Raw genomic sequence first — 23321 nt, forward strand, 5'->3', positions numbered from 1 at the left:
CTCTGTCTGATAGTGTTGGGGAGACAGGGTCAATCGAGTGGTTAGGATCTGGAATGCACTGTCTGAGAGTGTGGTGGAGACAGGGTCAATCGAGTGGTTAGGGTCTGGAATGCACTGTCTGAGAGTGTGGTGGAGAAAGGGTCAATCGAGTGGTTAGGGTCTGGAACGCGCTGTCTGAGAGTGTGGGGGAGACAGGGTCAATCGAGTGGTTAGGATCTGGAACGCACTGTCTGAGAGTGTGGGGGAGACAGGGTCAATTGAGTGGTTAGGATCTGGAACGCTCTGTCTGAGAGTGTGGGGGAGACAGGGTCAATCGAGTGGTTAGGATCTGGAACGCACTGTCTGAGAGTGTGGTGGAGACAGGGTCAATCGAGTGGTTAGGATCTGGAACGCTCTGAGAATGTGGGGGAGACAGGGTCAATCGAGTGGTTAGGATCTGGAACGCACTGTCTGAGAGTGTGGGGGAGACAGGGTCAATTGAGTGGTTAGGATCTGGAACGCTCTGTCTGATAGTGTTGGGGAGACAGGGTCAATCGAGTGGTTAGGATCTGGAATGCACTGTCTGAGAGTGTGGTGGAGACAGGGTCAATCGAGTGGTTAGGGTCTGGAATGCACTGTCTGAGAGTGTGGTGGAGAAAGGGTCAATCGAGTGGTTAGGGTCTGGAACGCGCTGTCTGAGAGTGTGGGGGAGACAGGGTCAATCGAGTGGTTAGGATCTGGAACGCTCTGAGAATGTGGGGGAGACAGGGTCAATCGAGTGGTTAGGATCTGGAACGCACTGTCTGAGAGTGTGGGGGAGACAGGGTCAATTGAGTGGTTAGGATCTGGAACGCTCTGTCTGATAGTGTTGGGGAGACAGGGTCAATCGAGTGGTTAGGATCTGGAATGCACTGTCTGAGAGTGTGGTGGAGACAGGGTCAATCGAGTGGTTAGGGTCTGGAATGCACTGTCTGAGAGTGTGGTGGAGAAAGGGTCAATCGAGTGGTTAGGGTCTGGAACGCGCTGTCTGAGAGTGTGGGGGAGACAGGGTCAATCGAGCGGTTAGGATCTGGAACGCACTGTCTGAGAGTGTGGGGGAGACAGGGTCAATCGAGTGGTTAGGGTCTGGAATGCACTGTCTGAGAGTGTGGGGGAGACAGGGTCAGTCGAGGCTTTGGGATGGGAATTGGATCCTTATCTGAAAAGGAAGAACGTGCAGGGTTACGGGGAGAAGGCAGGGGGAGCGGGACGAGGTGAATTCCTCCTTCAGGGAGCCAGCACAGCTATAATGGGCTGAACGGCCTCCTCCTGTGATGTCACCGGTGTCCGATTCGCAGAATCCAGTTGAACCCGGCCAATGCGAGTTGATGGCGGGCACTGGTGTGGTGGGTGAATCGAACCTCGATTTGGTCACCTGCCGAGATTGGAGCTCCCGAGACCATGGGTTTAAGCAGGTTATTCATTACACCAGATGGCTGATGTTAATCAGACATGAGACTACAGCACGAACCTCTTTAAAGGCGAATTTTAGCTCCCGTACTCCCACCATGTGAGCTGTCTCCTGCAACAGTTTGGGTGCCATTAAATCAACAAAATCTTCGAGACCCAATCGTCCCCCAACTGGAAAAAAAACAAAAACACACAAACCCGGTGAACATCAGCCAGACACACGTGAGACCCGAGAGAGCTTTACTCTGTATCTAACCCCGTGCTGTACCTGCCCTGGGAGTGTTTGATGGGGACAGTGTAGAGGGAGCTTTACTCTGTATCTAACCCCGTGCTGTACCTGTCCTGGGAGTGTTTGATGGGGACGGTGTAGAGGGAGCTTTACTCTGTATCTAACCCCGTGCTGTACCTGTCCTGGGAGTGTTTGATGGGGACGGTGTAGAGGGAGCTTTACTCTGTATCTAACCCCGTGCTGTACCTGTCCTGGGAGTGTTTGATGGGGACGGTGTAGAGGGAGCTTTACTCTGTATCTAACCCCGTGCTGTACCTGACCTGGGAGTGTTTGATGGGGACGGTGTAGAGGGAGCTTTACTCTGTATCTAACCCCGTGCTGTACCTGCCCTGGGAGTGTTTGATGGGGACAGTGTAGAGGGAGCTTTACTCTGTATTTAACCCCGTGCTGTACCTGTCCTGGGAGTGTTTGATGGGGACAGTGTAGAGGGAGCTTTACTCTGTATCTAACCCCGTGCTGTACCTGTCCTGGGAGTGTTTGATGGGGACGGTGTAGAGGGAGCTTTACTCTGTATCTAACCCCGTACTGTACCTGTCCTGGGAGTGTTTGATGGGGACAGTGTAGAGGGAGCTTTACTCTGTATCTAACCCCGTGCTGTACCTGACCTGGGAGTGTTTGATGGGGACAGTGTAGAGGGAGCTTTACTCTGTATCTAACCCCGTGCTGTACCTGCCCTGGGAGTGTTTGATGGGTCAGTGTAGAGGGAGCTTTACTCTGTATCTAACCCCGTGCTGTACCTGTCCTGGGAGTGTTTGATGGGGACAGTGTAGAGGGAGCTTTAATCTGTATCTAACCCCGTGCTGTACCTGTCCTGGGAGTGTTTGATGGGGATGGTGTAGAGGGGGCTTTACTCTGTATCTAACCCCATGCTGTACATGTCCTGGGAGTGTTTGATGGGGATGGTGTAGAGGGAGCTTTACTCTGTATCTAACCCCGTGCTGTACCTGCCCTGGGAGTGTTTGATGGGGACGGTGCGAATGGGTACATACGTCTCATTTTAATCTGCTGACTGATTTCAAGCAGTTCCATCTCCGTAGGCATGTATCCCATGGTCCTCATGCATTCCCCAAGGTCCTTGTAGCTGATATAACCATCCTGATCTGTGTCAAACTCGTTAAATGCTTCCGATATCTCTGTGACAGGATAATACAATGGTCAAAGATTAATGAAAGGTCAGAGACTGTAAAGTGTGTTCCCTGTTTAAACAGGCTGATACAAACATAAGAAATGGGAGCAGGAAGTAGGCCATTCAGCCCCTCGAGTCTGCCCCGCCATTCAATGGCTGATCTTCTTGCGTTTCGAGTTCCACATTCCCATCTCTCCGCCCCCCCTCTCCCCCGATAACCTTTGACTCCTTCACCTCACAAGAATCTCTCTACCTCTGCCTTAAAAATATTCAGTGACCCCACATCCCTCATGTTCTGAGGCCGAGAGTTCCAAAGTCGCACAACCCTCAGAGAGAAAATATTTCTCCTCATCTCTGACCTTAAAGGGCGACCCCTCATTTTAAAACAGTGACCCCTCCCCCCTAGTTCCGGACTCACCCACAAAGAGGAAACATCCTTTCCACGTCCACCTGGTCCAGGCCGTTCAGGATCTTGTATAACTTCAATCCAATCACCCCTCACTCTTCTAAACTCCAGTGAAAACAAGCCCAGTCTGTCCAACCCTTTCCTCATAAGACAACCCACTCATTCCAGGTATCAATCTAGCAAACCTCCTCTGAACCACCTCCAACACATTTACATCCTTTCTTAAATAAGGAGACCAAAACTGCACACAGTGCTCGAGATGTGGTCTCACCAATGCCCTGTATAACTGAAACATAACATCCTTACCTTTATGTTCAATCCCTCTCGTAATAAAGGATCCCATTCCATTCACCTTCTTAATTACTTGCTGTACCTGCAGACTAACCTTTTGTCACTCATGCACTGGAACACCCAGATCCCTCTGCACCTCAGAATTCTGCGGCCGTTCTCCAATTAATTAATACTCTGCTTTTTTTGTTCTTCCTGCCAAAGTGAACAGCTTCACATTTTCCCACATTAAACTCCATCTGCCAGATTTTTTGCCCACTCACTGAATATATCTATATCTGTCTACAACCTCCTTATGTCTTCTTCACAACATACTTTCCTACCTAACTTTGTGTCATCTGAAAATGTAGCTACCATGTCTTTCACTCCCCTCATCTAAGTCATTGATGTAAATTGTAAAGAGTTGAGGCCCCAGTACAGACCCCCTGTGAGACTCCACTCCTCACATCCTGCCAAGCAGAAAAAGACCCATTTATGCCTACTCTCTGCTTTCTGCCAGCCAGCCAATCTTCTATCCAGGCTAATATGTTACCCCCTACACCGTGAGCTTTTATTTTCCGCAATAACCTTTGATGTGGCATCTTATCAAATGCCTTCTGGAAATCCAAGTACAGTACATCTACAGGTTCCCCTTTATCCACTGCGCATGTTACTCCTTCAAAAAAACTACAATAAATTGGTTAAACCTGATTTTCCTTTCACAAAACCATGCTGACTCTTCCTGATTACTGTCAGCTTTTGTAAGTGCCCAGTGAGAGCCTCTTTCATGATTGACCCTAACACCTTCCCAATGATAGACGACAGGCTAACTGGCCTATAGTTTCCTGTTTTCTGCCTCCCTCCCTTCTTGAATAGTGGGGTTATATTTTCCACTTTGCAATCGGGTGGAACCTTTCCAGAATCTATCGAATTTTGGAAAATTAACACCAGTGCATCAACTACCTCATTAATCAGCTCTTTTAAGACCCTAGGATGTAGCCCATCGGGACCCGGAGACTTGCCAGCCTGCAGCTCCACCGATTTGCCCAGTACCATTTCCCTAGTGATTGGAATTTCACCAAGTTCCTCTCTCCCTCCCACCTCCTGATTTACAGCTATTACTGGAATGTTTAATGTATCCTCTATAGTGAAGACAGAAGCAAAATATTTGTTCATTCCATCCGCCATTTCCTTATTATCTACTATTAACTCCCCACTGTCACTCCCTAGAGGACCAACACTCACTTTAGTTACTCTTTTCCTGTTTAAATACCTGTGGAAACTCTTGCTATCCGTTTTTACTTTCCTAGCTCGCTCCCTCTCAAACTCTAATTTCTTTCTCCTGATTAACCTTTTAGTCATTCTCTGCCGTTCTTTATATTCTGTCCGATCATCTGTCCTGCCACTCATCTTTGTGCAGTTGTTTGCTTTTGCCTTAAGTTTGATGCTTTCCTTAACATCTCTAGTTAACCACGGATGGTGGGTCCTCCCCTTAGAATTTTTCTTTATAGTAGGAATATACTTATTCTGAATACTCTGAAATATCCCCTTAAATGTCTGTCACTGCTTCTCTATTGATCTATCCCCTAGCCTAGTTTCCCAGTTCACTTTAGCTAGCTCAGCTTTCATCCCCACATAGTTGCCCTTATTTAAGTTTAAGATACTAGTCTTAGACCCACCCTTCTCCCTTTCAAACTGAATGTAAAATTCAATCATATTGTGGTCGCTGCTACCTCGGGGTGCCTTTACTCTGAGGTCATTAATTAATCCTGTCACATTACACAATACCAAGTCTAACATAACCTACTCTCTGGTGGGCTCCAGAACATGCTGCTCTCAAAACGATCTCGAAAACACTCTATGAACTCCTCATCCAGACTACTACTGTCAATCTGATTTTTCCAGTTTATGTGTAGATTATAATCACCCATGATTATTTCAGTCGCTTTATTACAAGCACACAATGTTTCTTCTTGTATACTTTGTCCATGCGGTGAGTAACTCACCTCCTGACTCCCCAAAGCCTGTCCACCATCTACAAGACACAAGTCAGGAGTGTGATGGAATACTCCCCACTTGCCTGGATGAGTGCAGCCCCCACAACGCTGAAGAAGCTCGACACCATCTAGGACAAAGCAGGCCCGCTTGATCGGCACCCCATCCACAAACATTCACTCCCTCCACCCCCGATGCACAGTAGCAGCAGTGTGTGTACCATCTACAAGATGCACTGCAGCAACTCACCAAGGCTCCTTCGACAGCACCTTCCAAACCCACGACCGCTACCATCTAGAAGGACAAGGGCAGCAGACACATGGGGAGCACCCACCACCTGGAAGTTCCCCTCCAAGCCACTCACCATCCCGACTTGGGAATATATCGGCCGTTCCTTCACTGTCGCTGGGTCAAAATCCTGGAACTCTCTCCCTAACAGCACTGTGGGTGTACCTACACCACACGGGGACTGCAGCGATTCAAGAAGGCAGCTCACCCCCCACCTTCTCAAGGGGGCAATTAGGGTTGGGCAATAAATGCTGGGCCCATCCAGTGAAACCCACATCCAGTGAATGAATAAAAAATAAATTGTGGTTACTGTTAGGGGGGCTATAGACCACTCCCACTAGTGACTTCTTTCCCCTGCTGTTCCTCAGCTCCACCCAAACCGATTCTACATCCTGACCTCCTGAACCAAGGTTGTCTCTAACTATTGCACCGATGTCATCCTTGATTAACAACGCTACCCCTCCACCTTTACCTCACTTCCTATTCTTCTTGAATGTCATATACCCCTTCAATATTAAGGACCCAATCTTTGTCATCCTGCAGCCATATCTCCATAATGTTCTGTGGAAGGGTCACGAGGACTCAAAACGTCAACTGTGCTCTTCTCCGCCGATGCTGCCAGACCTGCCGAGGTTTTCCCAGGTATTTCTGTTTTCATCTCCATAATGACAATCCCATTTATTTACTTCAATGTGGGATATCAGGTCATTGACCTTGTTATGAATTCTATATGCATTCAGATAGATAGCCTTTAGTTTTGTCTTTTTGTTACCTTTGTAACGTCTAGTCTTGGCTGTTGGTCAATCCTTAGGTTTTATCTCTCTCTCCCTTCCTATGACCCCCATTTCCCACGTCACTATTTTGCTCCCTTGTCCTGACTCTACGCCTTGAATTGCTACCTCTCCCCAATCTTGATCCCTCACCCCTTCTCGTTCAGTTTAAAGCCCTCTCCACTTCCTCAGTTATGTGATTTGCGAGGACACCGGTCCCAGAAGGGCTCGGGTGTAGACCATCCCAGCGGCACAGCTCCCACTTTCCCCAGTACTGATGCCAGTGCTGCACAAACCGGAACCCACTTCTCCCACACCAGTCTCTGAGCCACGCACTCCTCTCTCTCGTCTTATTTGCCAATATGTGCCAATTTGCACGTGGCTCAGGTAACAATCCAGAGATTATGACCTTTGAGGTTCTGCTTCTGAATTTGGCACCGAGCTCCTCACACAGAACCTCCTTCCTTTTCCCACCTATGCCGTTGGTACCTGCATGGACCACAACGTCTGGAGCCTCCCCCCCCACCTCCCACGGCAAGTTCCTCTCCAGCCCTGGGCAGATGTTCCCGAACCCTGGCACCGGACAGGCAGCACAGCCATCTGGACTCTCGCTCCTTGCTGCAGAGAACCGTGTCAATCCCCCTCGCTGTACTGTCCCCTACTACCACTACATTCCTTTCTCCTCTCCCTTCTCGAGCGGGTTTCCTGTACCACAGTGCCGTGGCCAGTCAGCTCATCCGCTCTGTTTAAAGAGGGAGTCTCTCCGTCGGGGACCCTGTTTAAAGAGGGAGTCTCTCCCTTGGGGACCCTGTTTAAAGAAGTAGTCCCTCAGTCGGGGACCCTGTTTAAAGAGGGAGTCTCTCCCTCGGGGACCCAAGGCTCCTCCACTACTGTCTGCTCAGTCCCATGAGCTGCCTCACTGACAGTCACGTCCTCCTGTCCCTCACTGCTGACCAAAACGCATGACCCTCTCCTAAGAGGTGTGACTGTCTTCTGTAAGAGAAAGTATCCAGGTATTTCCCACCCCCCTCCCTTTTGTTGCGCAGTGTCTGCATTTCGGCTTCCAGATCAATTGTCCTGATCCAGAATTCCTCAAGCTGCTTATATTTCCTGCAGACGTGTTTGTCATGGATCATCTTGGTGTCCAAAAGAGCCCACGTTCCACAGCTGCAACATAACACCTGTCCCGCCAGTCCAACTTATGTTATTTAGTTAACTTAATTACGCACTTAATTCAATCAGAATAATTCCCATTAAACCACACATTTTTCCCCCTGTGCTCCGAATTCCAACACGAGCTGAATTCGCGACTCTCAGTCTTCGTCTCACTCCGGCATACACGCCTGCCTCCAAGCACGGTCCCCGACGGAGAGTCTCCCTCTTCAAACGGGGTCCCCGACGGAGAGATTCCCTCTTTAAACAGGGTCCCCGACGGAGAGACTCCCTCTTTAAACAGGGTCCCCGAGGGAGAGACTCCCTCTTTAAACAGGGTCCCCGATGGAGAGATTCCCTCTTTAAACAGGGTCCCCGAGGGAGAGACTCCCTCTTTAAACAGGGTCCCCGAGGGAGAGACTCCCTCTTTAAACGGGGTCCCTGACGGAGAGACTCCCTCTTTAAACAGAGTTCCCGACGGAGAGACTCCCTCTTTAAACAGGGTCCCCGAGGGAGAGACTCCCTCTTTAAACAGGGTCCCCGAGGGAGAGACTCCCTCTTTAAACAGGGTCCCTGACGGAGAGACTCCCTCTTTAAACAGGGTCCCCGAGGGAGAGACTCCCTCTTTAAACAGGGTCACCGACGGAGAGACTCCCTCTTTAAACAGGGTTCCCGAGGGAGAGACTCCCTCTTTAAACAGGGTCCCCGACTGAACATAAAGGCAGTCCTGCTCTTGTTCAAATAAATGCTCGGAGGTTTGACAGTTAACTCACCTTCCACTTCTTCAACTGCCAACTCCCGGTCCTGTAGGGAGAAGAGACAAGTTAAGTATTTTGCTTTAAAAATAGCAGAGCCATTTTCTACCCAGTTGTACAGAACTCCTGTCACCAGCACCTCGTCATTTCCTTAGCCATTTCGCCAATGTCATGTCATTCTTTTGGAACACACAAGACCTTCCTCAGGGTGCGGAGGAGATTCTCTAGAATGTTCCCAGGAATGAAGAATGAGTTCATGCGGAGAGACGGGGATAAGCTGGGATTGTTCTCCTTGGGAACAGAGAAGGTTAAGGGGGGAGATTGAGTCGAGGCGTTCGAAATCCCGAGGGGGTTTCCGATGAGGGAACGAGGGGGATGTGGTTCCAGCGACAGGAGGGTCGGGAAGCAGAGGGACGCGGGTTGAAGGGAATCGGGAAAAGGAGCAGAGACGGAGATGAGGAGAATTGTTTATTTCCCACACAGCGAGTTGTTGTGATCTGGAAGGCGCTGTCTGGAAGGGCGGTGGGAGCAGATTCAATAGGGACCCTCGAAAGGGGCAATTGGAGAAATACTTGAAGGGGAACAATTTACAGGGATACGGGGGGGGAAGAGGAGGGGGAGAGAGCAGAGGGGGGAGTGTGGGATTAATTGTGTAACAGTGGAGGAAATCAGCCAAGGTTCCTGCTCCTGATCATTGTCCTGTGATCCCAGGGTTAGAAAGAGAGAGGGGAAATCAGCCAGGGTTCCTGCTCCTGATCACTGTCCAGTGATTCCTGGGTTAGAGAGAGAGAGGGGAAATCAGCCAGGGTTCCTGCTCCTGATCACTGTCCTGTGATCCCTGGGTTAGAGAGAGAGAGGGGAAATCAGCCAGGGTTCCTGCTCCTGATCACTGTCCAGTGATCCCTGGGTTAGAGAGAGAGGGGAAATCAGCCAGGGTTCCTGCTCCTGATCACTGTCCAGTGATTCCTGGGTTAGAGAGAGAGAGGGGAAATCAGCCAGGGTTCCTGCTCCTGATCACTGTCCAGTGATCCCTGGGTCAGAGAGAGGAACTTGATTTGATGTTTTGAATGGTGTGGTCATCTGAAAATCAGAAGTGCATCTGAGGGTGACTCTTGATCTCGGAGTCAGAGCATTGTCAGTTCAACTCCCGCCACAGAAATTTCAGCACCAAAAGCAAGGCGAATACTCCACTGCAGAACTGAGGGAGTGCAGCACTGTCGGAGGGTCAGTACTGAGGGAGTGCCGCACTGTCGGAGGGTCAGTACTGAGGGAGTGCAGCACTGTCGGAGGGTCAGTACTGAAGGAGTGCCGCACTGTTGGAGGGTCAGTACAGAGAGAGTGCAGCACTGTCGGAGGGTCAGTACTGAGGGAGTGCCGCACTGTCGGAGGGTCAGTACTGAGGGAGTGCTGCACTGTCGGAGGGTCAGTACTGAGGGAGTGCCGCACTGTCAGGGGGTCAGGACTGAGGGAGTGCGGCACTGTCAGAGGGTCAGGACTGAGGGAGTGCTGCACTGTCGGAGGGTCAGTACTAAGGGAGTGCTGCACTGTCAGTGGGTCAGTACTGAGGGAGCGCCGCACTGTGGGAGGGTCAGTACTGAGGGAGTGCCGCATTGTCAGAGGGTCAGTACTGAGGGAGTGCCGCACTGTCAGAGGGTCAGTACTGAGGGAGTGCCGCACTGTCGGAGGGTCAGGACTGAGGGAGTGCTGCACTGTCGGAGGGTCAGTACTGAGGCAGTGCCGCACTGTCAGTGGGTCAGTACTGAGGGAGTGCCACACTGTCAGAGGGTCAGTACTGAGGTAGCGCCGCACTGTCAGAGGATCAGTGCTGAGGGAGTGCCGCCTGTCAGAGGGTCAGTACTGAGGGAGTGCCGTACTGTTGGAGGGTCAGTACCGAGGGAGTACCGCACTTTCGGAGGGTCAGTACTGAGGGAGTGCCGCATTGTCAGAGGGTCAGTACTGAGGGAGTGCCGCACTGTCAGAGGGTCAGTACTGAGGGAGTGCCACACTGTCGGAGGGTCAGTACTGAGGGAGTGCTGCACTGTCGAAGGGTCAGTACTGAGGGAGTAACACACTGTCGGAGGGTCAGTACTGAGGGAGTGCTGCACTGTCGGAGGGTCAGTACCAAGGGAGTACCGCACTTTCGGAGGGTCAGTGCTGAGGGAGTGCTGCATTGTCGGAGGGGCAGTACTGAGGGAGTGCTGCACTGTCGGAGGGTCAGTACTGAGGGAGCGCCGCACTGTCGGAGGGTCAGTACTGAGGGAGTGCTGCACTGTTGGAGGGTCAGTACTGAGGGAGTGCCGCACTGTCGGAGGGTCAGTACTGAGGGAGTGACACACTGTCGGAGGGTCAGTACTGAGGGAGTAACACACTGTCGGAGGGTCAGTACTGAGGGAGTGCTGCACTGTCGGAGGGTCAGTACTGAGGGATCACTGCACTGTCAGAGGGTCAGTACTGAGGGATCGCTGCACTGTCGGAGGGTCAGGACTGAGGGATCACTGCACTGTCAGAGGGTCAGGACTGAGGGATCGCTGCACTGTCAAAGGGTCAGGACTGAGGGATCGCTGCACTGTCAAAGGGTCAGTGCTGTTTTAAACCTGTACTTTCGAAGATGCCATTTACTAGGAATACATGTTAAACTGAGCTAAATGTAAATAATTCCATCAATCCATTCCATTGAGTCAGGGAATAATGCCAATGATTCAGGGGTCATTATTTACCCTTTGGCTAACATCACCTATTTACATTCACATTTGACACTCTCAGTGATATTACTTCCTTAGTCTGTATTTAAAATGAAGCCTCTCCAAACTGTGATCGCCAAAAGGCTCACTAATTCACTGACGTAACAAATCAGCTTAGGAGCATTAATCCCTTCATCAGAACTCAATTTAACACACTGATGTTTCTGACACCCCTCACTGTAACACTCTGATATACACCCAAACCCTCACTGTAACCCTCTGATATATCCCACTTCCCTCACTATAACACTCTGATATATCCCACTTCCCTCACTATAACACTCTGATATATCCCACACCCCTCACTGTAACACTCTGATATATCCCACTTCCCTCACTATAACACTCTGATATATCCCACACCCCTCACTGTAACACTCTGATATATCCCACTTCCCTCACTATAACACTCTGATATATCCCACACCCCTCACTGTAACACTCTGATATATCCCACACCCCTCACTGTAACACTCTGATACACCCCACACCCCTCACTGTAACACTCTGATATATCCCACACCCCTCACTGTAACACTCTGATATATCCCACACCCCTCACTGTAACACTCTGATACACCCCACACCCCTCACTGTAACACTCTGATCTATCCCACACCCCTCACTGTAACACTCTGATACACCCCACACCCCTCACTGTAACACGCTGATATAGCCCACACACCTCACTGTAACACTCTGATATATCCCACAACCTCACGGTAACACTCTGATATATCCCACACCCTCACTGTAACACTCTGATATATCCCACTCCCCTCACTGTAACACTCTGATATATCCCACACCCCTCACTATAACACTCTGATATATCCCACACCCCTCACTGTAACACTCTGATATATCCCACACCCCTCACTGTAACACTCTGATATATTCCACAACCCTCACTGTAACACTCTGATATAACCCACACCCCTCACTGAAACACTCTGATATACCCCACACCCCTCACTGTAACACTCTGATATACCCCACACCCCTCACTGTAACACTCTGATATACCCCACACCCCTCACTGAAACACTCTGATATACCCCACACCCCTCACTGTAACACTCTGATATACTCCACAATCCTCACTGTAACACTCTGATATATCCCACACCCCTCACTGTAACACTCTGATATATCCCACACCCTTCACTGTAACACTCTGATATATCCCACACCCCTCACTGTAACACTCTGATATAACCCACACCCCTCACTGAAACACTCTGATATACCCCACACCCCTCATTGTAACACTCTGATGTACCCCACACCCCCCACTGTAACACTCTGATATATCCCACATCCTCACTGTAACACTCTGATATACCCCACACCACTCACTGTAACACTCTGATAAATCCCACACCCCTCACTATAACACTCTGATATATCCCACACCCCTCACTGTAACACTCTGATATATCCCACACCCCTCACTGTAACACTCTGATATAACCCACACCCCTCACTGTAACACTCTGATATACCCCTCACCCCTCACTGTAACACTCTGATATAAGCCACATCCCTCACTCTATCACTCTGATATAACCCACACCCCTCACTGTAACACTCTGATATATCCCACACCCCTCACTGTAACACTCAGATATATCCCACACCCTTCACTGTAAGAATCTGATATACCCCACACCCCTCACTGTAACACTCTGATATATCCCGCACCCTCACTGTAACACTCTGATATATCCCGCACCCCTCACTGTAAAGCTCTGATATACCCCACACCCCTCACTGTAACACTCTGATATATTCACACCCCTCACTGTAACACACTGATATACCCCACGCCCCCCACTGTAACACTCTGATATACCCCACATCCCTCACTGTAACACTCTGATATACACCCACACCTTCACTGTGACACTCTGATATACACCACACCCCTCACTGTAACACTCTGATATATCCCACACCCCTCACTGTAACGCTCTGATATACCCCACACCCCACATGGAACAATTTGATATACCCCACACCCCCCACTGTAACACTCTGATATACACCACACGCCTCACAGTAACACCCTGATATATCACACACCCCTCACTGTAACACTCTGATATATCACACACCCCTCACTGTAACACTCTGATATATCACACACCCCTCACTATAACACTCTGATATATCACACACCCCTCACTGTAACACTCTGATATATCCCACACCCCTCACTGTAACACTCTGATATATCCCACATCCCTCACTGTAACACTCTGATATATCGCGCACCCCTCACTTTAACACTCTGATACACCCCACATCCCTCACTGTAACACTCTGATATATCCCACACCCCACACTCTAACACTCTGATATATCCCGCATCCCCTCACTGTAACACACTGATATACCCCACACCGCTCACTGTAACACTCTGATATACCCCACACACCTTAGTGTAACATACTGATATAGCCACACCCCTCACTGTAACACTCTGATATATCCCGCAACCCCCACTGTAACATTCTTATATATCCCACACCCCTCACTGTAAAACTCATATACCCCACACCCCTCACTGTAACATTCTGAAATACCCCACACTCCTCACTGTAACACTCTGATATGTCCCACACCACTCACTGTAACACTCTGATATACCCCACACCGCTCACTGTAACACTCTGATATACCCCACACCTCTCACTGTAACACTCTGATATATCCCACACCCCTCACTGTAACACTCTGAGATACCCCACACCCGTCACTGTAACACTCTGATATATCCCACACCTTTCACTGTAACACTCTGACATACCCCACACCCCTCACTGTAACACTCTGATATATCCCACACCCCTCACTGTAACACTCTGGTATACCCCACACCCCTCACTGTAACACGCTGATATATCCCACACCCCTCACTGTAACACTCTGATATATCCCACACCCCTCACTGTAACACTCTGATATATCCCACACCCCTCACTGTAACACTCTGATATATCCCACACCCCTCACTGTAACACTCTGATATATCCCACACCCCTCACTGTAACACTCTGATATACCCCGCAACCCTCACTGTAACACTCTGATATATCCCACACCCCTCACTGTAACACTCTGATATATCCCACACCCCTCACTGTAACACTCTGATATATCCCGCATCCCTCACTGTAACACTCTCATATATTCCACACCCCTCACTGTAACACTCTGATATATCCCGCACCACTCACAGTAAAACTCTGATATATCCCACACCCCTCACTGTAACACTCTGATATATCCCACAACACTCACTGTAACACTCTGATATGCTGCCACACGCCCACTGTAACACTCTGATATATCCTGCACCCACTCACTGTAACACTCTGATATACCCCACACCCCTCACTGTAACACTCTGATATAACCCACCCCACCCTCTGTAACACTCTGATATACCCCGCATCATTCACTGTAACACTCTGATATATCCCGCAACCCTCACTGTAACAATCTGATATACACGACACCCCTCACTGTAACACTCTGATATATCCCACACACCTCACTGTAACACTCTGATATATCCCACACCCCTCACTGTAACACTCTGATATATCCCACACCCCTCACTGTAACACTCTGATATATCCCACACCCCTCACTGTAACACTCTGATATATCCCACACCCCTCACTGTAACACTCTGATATATCCCGCACCCCTCACTGTAACACTCTCATATATTCCACACCCCTCACTGTAACACTCTGATATATACCGCACCACTCACAGTAAAACTCTGATATATCCCACAACCTCACTGTAACCTTCTGATATATCCCACACCCCTCACTGTAACACTCTGATATATCCCACAACACTCACTGTAACACTCTGATATGCCGCCACACGCCCACTGTATCACTCTGATATATCCTGCACCCCCTCACTGTAACACTCTGATATAACCCACCCCACCCTCTGTAACACTCTGATATACCCCGCATCATTCACTGTAACACTCTGATATACCCCGCAACCCTCACTGTAACAATCTGATATACACGACACCCCTCAATGTAACACTCTGATATACCCCACACCCCTGACTGTAACACTCTGATATACCCCACACCCCTCACTGTAACACTCTGATATACCCCACACCCCTCACTGTTACACACTGATATATCCCGCACCCCTCACTGCAACACTCTGATATATCTCACACACCTCACTGTAACACTCTGATATACCCCACATCCCTCACTGTAACACTTTGATATATCCCGCAACCCTCATTGTAACATTCTGATATATCCCACACCCCTCACTGTAACACTCTGATATATCACACACCCCTCACTGTAACACTCTGATATATCCCACACCCCTCACTGTAACATGCTGATATATTCCACACCCCTCACTGTAACACTCTGATATATCCCGCACCCCTCACTGTAACACTCTGATATATCCCACACCCTCACTCTAACACTCTGATAAATCAACCACCCCTCGCTGTAACACTCTGATATACCCCACTCCCCTCACTGTTACACTCTGATATATCCCACACCCCTCACTGTAACACTCTGATATACCTCATACCCCTCACTGTAACACTCTGATATACCCCATACCCCTCACTGTAACACTCTGATATACCGCACACCCCTCACTGTAACACTCTGATATACCCCACACCCCTCACTGTAACACGCTGATATATCCCACACCCCTCACTGTAACACTCTGATATATCCCACACCCCTCACTGTAACACTCTGATATATCCCACACCCCTCACTGTAACACTCTGATATATCCCACACCCCTCACTGTAACACTCTGATATATCCCACACCCCTCACTGTAACACTCTGGTATACCCCACACCCCTTACTGTAACACGCTGATATATCCCACACCCCTCACTGTAACACTCTGATATATCCCACACCCCTCACTGTAACACTCTGATATATCCCACACCCCTCACTGTAACACTCTGATATATCCCACACCCCTCACTGTAACACTCTGATATATCCCACACCCCTCACTGTAACACTCTGATATATCCCACACCCCTCACTGTAACACTCTGATATACCCCGCATCCCTCACTGTAACACTCTGATATATCCCACACCCCTCACTGTAACACTCTGATATATCCCACACCCCTCACTGTAACACTCTGATATATCCCGCATCCCTCACTGTAACACTCTCATATATTCCACACCCCTCACTGTAACACTCTGATATATCCCGCACCACTCACAGTAAAACTCTGATATATCCCACACCCCTCACTGTAACACTCTGATATGCTGCCACACGCCCACTGTAACACTCTGATATATCCTGCACCCACTCACTGTAACACTCTGATATACCCCACACCCCTCACTGTAACACTCTGATATAACCCACCCCACCCTCTGTAACACTCTGATATACCCCGCATCATTCACTGTAACACTCTGATATACCCCGCAACCCTCACTGTAACAATCTGATATACACGACACCCCTCACTGTAACACTCTGATATATCCCACACCCCTCACTGTAACACTCTGATATATCCCACACCCCTCACTGTAACACTCTGATATATCCCACACCCCTCACTGTAACACTCTGATATATCCCACACCCCTCACTGTAACACTCTGATATATCCCGCACCCCTCACTGTAACACTCTCATATATTCCACACCCCTCACTGTAACACTCTGATATATACCGCACCACTCACAGTAAAACTCTGATATATCCCACAACCTCACTGTAACCTTCTGATATATCCCACACCCCTCACTGTAACACTCTGATATATCCCACAAAACTCACTGTAACACTCTGATATGCCGCCACACGCCCACTGTATCACTCTGATATATCCTGCACCCCCTCACTGTAACACTCTGATATAACCCACCCCACCCTCTGTAACACTCTGATATACCCCGCATCATTCACTGTAACATTCTGATATACCCCGCAACCCTCACTGTAACAATCTGATATACACGACACCCCTCAATGTAACACTCTGATATACCCCACACCCCTCACTGTTACACACTGATATATCCCGCACCCCTCACTGCAACACTCTGATATATCTCACACACCTCACTGTAACACTCTGATATACCCCACACCCCTCACTGTTACACACTGATATATCCCGCACCCCTCACTGCAACACTCTGATATATCTCACACACCTCACTGTAACACTCTGATATACCCCACATCCCTCACTGTAACACTTTGATATATCCCGCAACCCTCATTGTAACATTCTGATATATCCCACACCCCTCACTGTAACACTCTGATATATCACACACCCCTCACTGTAACACTCTGATATATCCCGCACCCCTCACTGTAACATGCTGATATATTCCACACCCCTCACTGTAACACTCTGATATATCCCGCACCCCTCACTGTAACACTCTGATATATCCCACACCCTCACTCTAACACTCTGATAAATCAACCACCCCTCGCTGTAACACTCTGATATATCCCACACCCCTCACTGTAACACTCTGATATACCTCATACCCCTCACTGTAACACTCTGATATACCCCATACCCCTCCCTGTAACACTCTGATATACCGCACACCCCTCACTGTAACACTCTGATATACCCCACACCCCTCACTGTAACACTCTGATATACCGCACACCTCTCACTGTAACACTCTGATATACCCCACACCGCTCACTGTAACACTCTGATATATCCCACAGCCCTCACTGTAACACTCTGATATATCACACACCCCTCGCTGTAACAATCTGATATATCCCACACCCCTCGCTGTAACACTCTGATATATCCCACAGCCCTCTCTGTAACACTCTGATATATCACACACCCCTCGCTGTAACACTCTGATATATCACACACCCCTCGCTGTAACACTCTGATATACCCCACACCGCTCACTGTAACACTCTGATATATCCCACAGCCCTCACTGTAACACTCTGATATATCACACACCCCTCGCTGTAACAATCTGATATATCCCACACCCTTCACTGTAACATGCTGATATATTGGACACCCCTCACTGTAACACTCTGATAAATCCCAGACCACTCACTGTAACACTCTGATAAACCCCAAATCCCTCACTGTAACACTCTGTTATACCCCACATCCCTTACTGTAACTCTCTTATAAACCCCAATTACCTCATTGTGACACTCTGATATTCCCCACTCCCCTCACTGTAATACTCTGATATATCCCACAACCCCCACTGTAACATTGTGATATATCCCACACCCCTTACTGTAACACTATAATATATCCCGCACACCCTCACTGTAACACTCTGATATACCCCCACAGGCTCACTGTAACGCTCTGATATACCCCACGCTCCCCACTGTAATACTCTGATATATCCCACACCCCTCACTGTAACTCTCTGATATATCCCACACCTCTCACTGTAACACTCTGATATACCTCACACTTCTCACTGTAACACTCTGATATACCCCACACCCCTCACTGTAACACTCTGATACACACCACATCCCACACTGTAACACTCTGATATATCCCACACACCCCACTGTAACACTCTGATATACCCCAAACCCCTCACTGTAACACTCTGATATATCCCACACCCCACACTCTAACACTCTGATATACCCCAGACCCCTCAGTGTAACATTCTGATATACACCACACCGCTCACTGTAACACTCTGATATATCCCACAAGCGTCACTGTAACACGCTGATATACCCCGCACCCCTCACTGTAACACTTTGATATACCCCACACCCCTCACTGTAACACGCTGATATACCCCGCACCCCTCACTGTAACACTTTGATATACCCCACAACCCTCACTGTAACTCTCTGTTATACCCCACACCACTCACTGTAACACTCTGATATACCACACACCCCTCACTGTAACACTGTGATATATCCCTCACCCCTCACTGTAACACTCTGATATATCCCACACCCCTCACTGTAACACTCTGATATATCCCTCACCCCTCACTGTAACACTCTGATATATCCCACACCACTCACTGTAACACTCTGATATACCACACACCCCTCACTGTAACACTCTGATATACCCCATACCCCTCTCTGTAACACTCTGATATATCCCGCACCCCTCACTGTAACGCTCTGATATATCCCGCACCCCTCACTGGAAAACTCTGATATATCCCACACCCTCACTGTAACATTCTGATATATCCCACACCCCTCACTGTAACATTCTGATATATCCCACACCCCTCATTGTTACACTCTGATATATCCCACACCCCTCACTGTAACACTCTGATATACCCCATACCCCTCACCGTAACACTCTGATATACCCCATACCCCTCTCTGTAACAACCTGACATACCCCACACCCCTCACTGTAACACCCTGATAAATCCCACATCCCTCATTGTAACACTCTGGTATAACCCACACACCTCAGTGTAAGATTGTTATATACCCCACACCCCTCACTGTAACATTCTGATATATCCCACAAGCGTCACTGTAACACGCTGATATACCCCGCACCCCTCACTGTAACACTCTGATATACCCCACACCCCTCACTGTTACACTCTGTTATACCCTACACCACTCACTGTAACACTCTGATATATCCCACACCACTCACTGTAACACTCTGATATATCCCACACCCCTCACAGTAACACTCTGATATATCCTACACCCCTCACTGTAACACTCTGATACGCTCCACACCCCTCACTGTAAAACTCTGATATACTCTACACCCCTCACTGTAACACTCTGATATACTCCACACCCCTCACTGTAACACTCTGATATACCCCACACACCTCACCGTAACACTCTGATATACCCCACACCCCTCACTGTAACACTCTGATATACCCCGCACCCCTCACTGTAACACTCTGATATATCCCGCACCCCTCACTGTAACATGCTGATATATTCCACACCCGTCACTGTAACACTCTGATATATCCCGCACCCCTCACTGTAACACTCTGATATACCCCACACCCCTCACTGTAACACTCTGATATATCCCACACCCCTCACTGTAACACTCTGATATTCCCCACACCCCTCACTGTAACACTCTGATATACCCCACACCCCTCACTGTAACACTCTGATAAATTAACCACCCCTCGCTGTAACAACCTGACATACCCCACACCCCTCACTGTAACACTCTGATATATGCCACACCCCTCATTGTAACACTCTGATAAACCCCACACCCCTCACTGTAACACTCTGACTTACCCCACACCCCTCATTGTAACACTCTGATATACCCCACACCCCTCACTGTAACACTCTGATATATCCCGCACCCCTCACTGTAACACTCTGATATACCCCACAACCCTCACTGTAACACTTTGCTATACCCCACACCCCTCACTGTAACACTCTGATATACCCCACACCCCTCACTGTAACACACTGATATATCCCGCACCCCTCACTGTAACACTCTGATATATCCCACACCCCTCACTGTAACACTCTGATATACCCCACACCCCTCACCGTAACACTCTGATATACCCCACACCCCTCACTGTAACACTCTGATATACCCCGCACCCCTCACTGTAACACTCTGATATATCCCACACCCCTCACTGTCACACTCTGATATACCCCACACCCCACACTGTAACTCTCTGATATACCCCACACCCCTCACTGTAACACTCTGATATACCCCACACCCCCCACTGTTACACTCTGATATACCCCACACCCCTCACTGTAACACTCTGATAAATCCCACACCCCCCACTGTAACACTCTGATATACCCCACACCCCTCACTGTAACACTCTGATATACCCCACACCCCTCACTGTAACACTCTGATATACCCCACACCCCCCACTGTTACACTCTGATATACCCCACATCCCTCACTGTAACACTCCGATATACACCCACACCCTCACTGTAACACTCTGATATATCCCACACCCCTCACTGTAACACTCTGATATATCCCACACCCCTCACTGTAACAACTCTGATATTTCCCACACCACTCTCTGTAACACTCTGATATACCCCACACCCCTCACCGTAACACCCTGGTATACCCCACACCCCTCACTGTAACATTCTGATATATCCCACACCCCTCACTGTAACACTCTGATATATCCCACACCCCTCACTGTAACAACTCTGATATTTCCCACACCACTCTCTGTAACACTCTGATATATCCCACACCCCTCACTGTAACACTCTGATATATCCCACACCCCTCACTGTAACACTCTGATATACCCCACACCCCTCACTGTAACACTCTGATATACCCCACACTCCTCACTGTAACACTCTGATATACCCCACACCCCTCACTGTAACCCTCTGATATACCCCACACCCCTCACCGTAACACTCTGATATATCCCACACCCCTCACTGTAACACTCTGATATATCCCACACCCCTCACTGTAACACTCTGATATACCCCACACTGATCACTGTAACACTCTGATATACCCCACACCCCTCACTGTAACACTCTGATATAACCCACACCCCTCAGTGTAACACTCTGATATATCCCACACCCCTCACTGTAACACTCTGATATACCCCACCTCCCTCACTGTAACACTCTGATATACCCCACACCCCCCACTGTAACACTCTGATATACCCCTCACTGTAACACTCTGATATAACCCACACCCCTCACTGTAACACTCTGATATACCCCACACCCCCCACTGTAACACTCTGATATACCCCACACCCCTCACTGTAACACTCTGCTATAACCCACACCCCTCAGTGTAACACTCTGATATATCCCACACCCCTCACTGTTACACTCTGATATACCCCACACACCTCACTGTAACACTCTGATATTACCCACACCCCTCACTGTAACACTGTGATATATCCCACACCCCTCACTGTAACACTCTGATATACCCCACACCCCCCACTGTAACACTCTGATATATCCCACACCCCTCACTGTAACACTCTGATATACACCACACCCCTCACTGTAACACTCTGATATACCCCACACCCCTCACTGTTACACTCTGATATATCCCACACCCCTCACTGTAACACTCTGATATACCCCACACCCCCTCACTGTAACACTCACCTTGCTGAACAGCGCATTGAGAAATGGTGAGTACATGGTCGTGGTCAGTGATGGGGTCTCGCTCGCCCTCCTCCTGCCCCTCGCCCCCAGTGATGGCGTCTCACTGTTCCTCCTCGTCTCCCGGAAGGTGACCGAGGTTGCCTCGCTGGCCCTCCTGCTCCCTTTGCCCTTGGGGACCGAGTCCTGCCCGGCGGCGGCCTCTGCCTGACCCCCGCTAGTCCGCCCGCCCTCCCCGCCCTTCGATTCCTTCACCGAGCTTTGTCGGAGCGCTGACTTGATGGGCTTCTCCCTGGGCTGTTCCCCTGCCCTCTCCCCCTTCCCTGCCTCTCGCCTGTTCTCCGAGGCTGCGTTCTTTGACATGCTGCGTTGTCCGGGTACCTCGATCCTCAGCCCGGCTGTGACACTGCTGCAGAGAACGATTAGAGGATTAATCGAATCCAATGCAGGCACTTGTGTCAAAGCTCATTAACCTGATCTGACAACAGATTTGCTGCTCAATCGGCGGGTCAATCTCTCTCTCTCTCTCTCTCTCTCTGCCTCTCTCATTCTCGCACTCTTGCTCTCTTGTCACTCTCCTCCCTCGCTCCCTCGCTGACGCGCTCACGTTCTGAAGGAGAGCCGTCCGGACTCGAAACGTTAATTTTCTGTCTTTCTCTCCGCAGATGCTGTCGGGCCTGCTGAGTTTTTCCAGCAATTTTTGTCTTTGCTCCCTCTCTCCGCCGCTCCCGCGCTCTCTCTCTTGCTCCCGCGCTCCCTGTCGCATTCACTCTCCCTGCTGCTCCCGCTCTCCCTGCCACCCTCGATGGCGCTCGCCATCCCGGCCGCGCTCTCTTGCGGTTGCTCTCGCTCCCTCTGCTGCTCCCGCTCTCCCTGCCCCTCCTGTTCG

At 49.4% G+C, this 23321-nt stretch overlaps 1 pseudogene across 1 annotated transcript in view; it reads right to left on the reverse strand.

The window, feature by feature from the left end:
- Nucleotides 1-22813, reverse strand: part of LOC144677175 (calcium-binding protein 2-like) — a 31956-nt pseudogene extending 9143 nt beyond the window's left edge. The window contains exons 1-4 of the transcript XR_013575566.1: nucleotides 22436-22813; nucleotides 8495-8525; nucleotides 2707-2850; nucleotides 1490-1599 (exon numbers count right to left, since the gene is read on the reverse strand). The product of XR_013575566.1 is annotated as a calcium-binding protein 2-like (transcript). The remainder of the gene's footprint in view (nucleotides 1-1489; nucleotides 1600-2706; nucleotides 2851-8494; nucleotides 8526-22435) is intronic.
- Between the last annotated feature and the right edge of the window lie 508 nt (nucleotides 22814-23321).

The sequence above is a fragment of the Cetorhinus maximus genome, unplaced genomic scaffold, assembly GCF_964194155.1.
Source record: "Cetorhinus maximus unplaced genomic scaffold, sCetMax3.hap1.1 HAP1_SCAFFOLD_2277, whole genome shotgun sequence".
Classification (NCBI taxonomy): domain Eukaryota; kingdom Metazoa; phylum Chordata; class Chondrichthyes; order Lamniformes; family Cetorhinidae; genus Cetorhinus; species Cetorhinus maximus.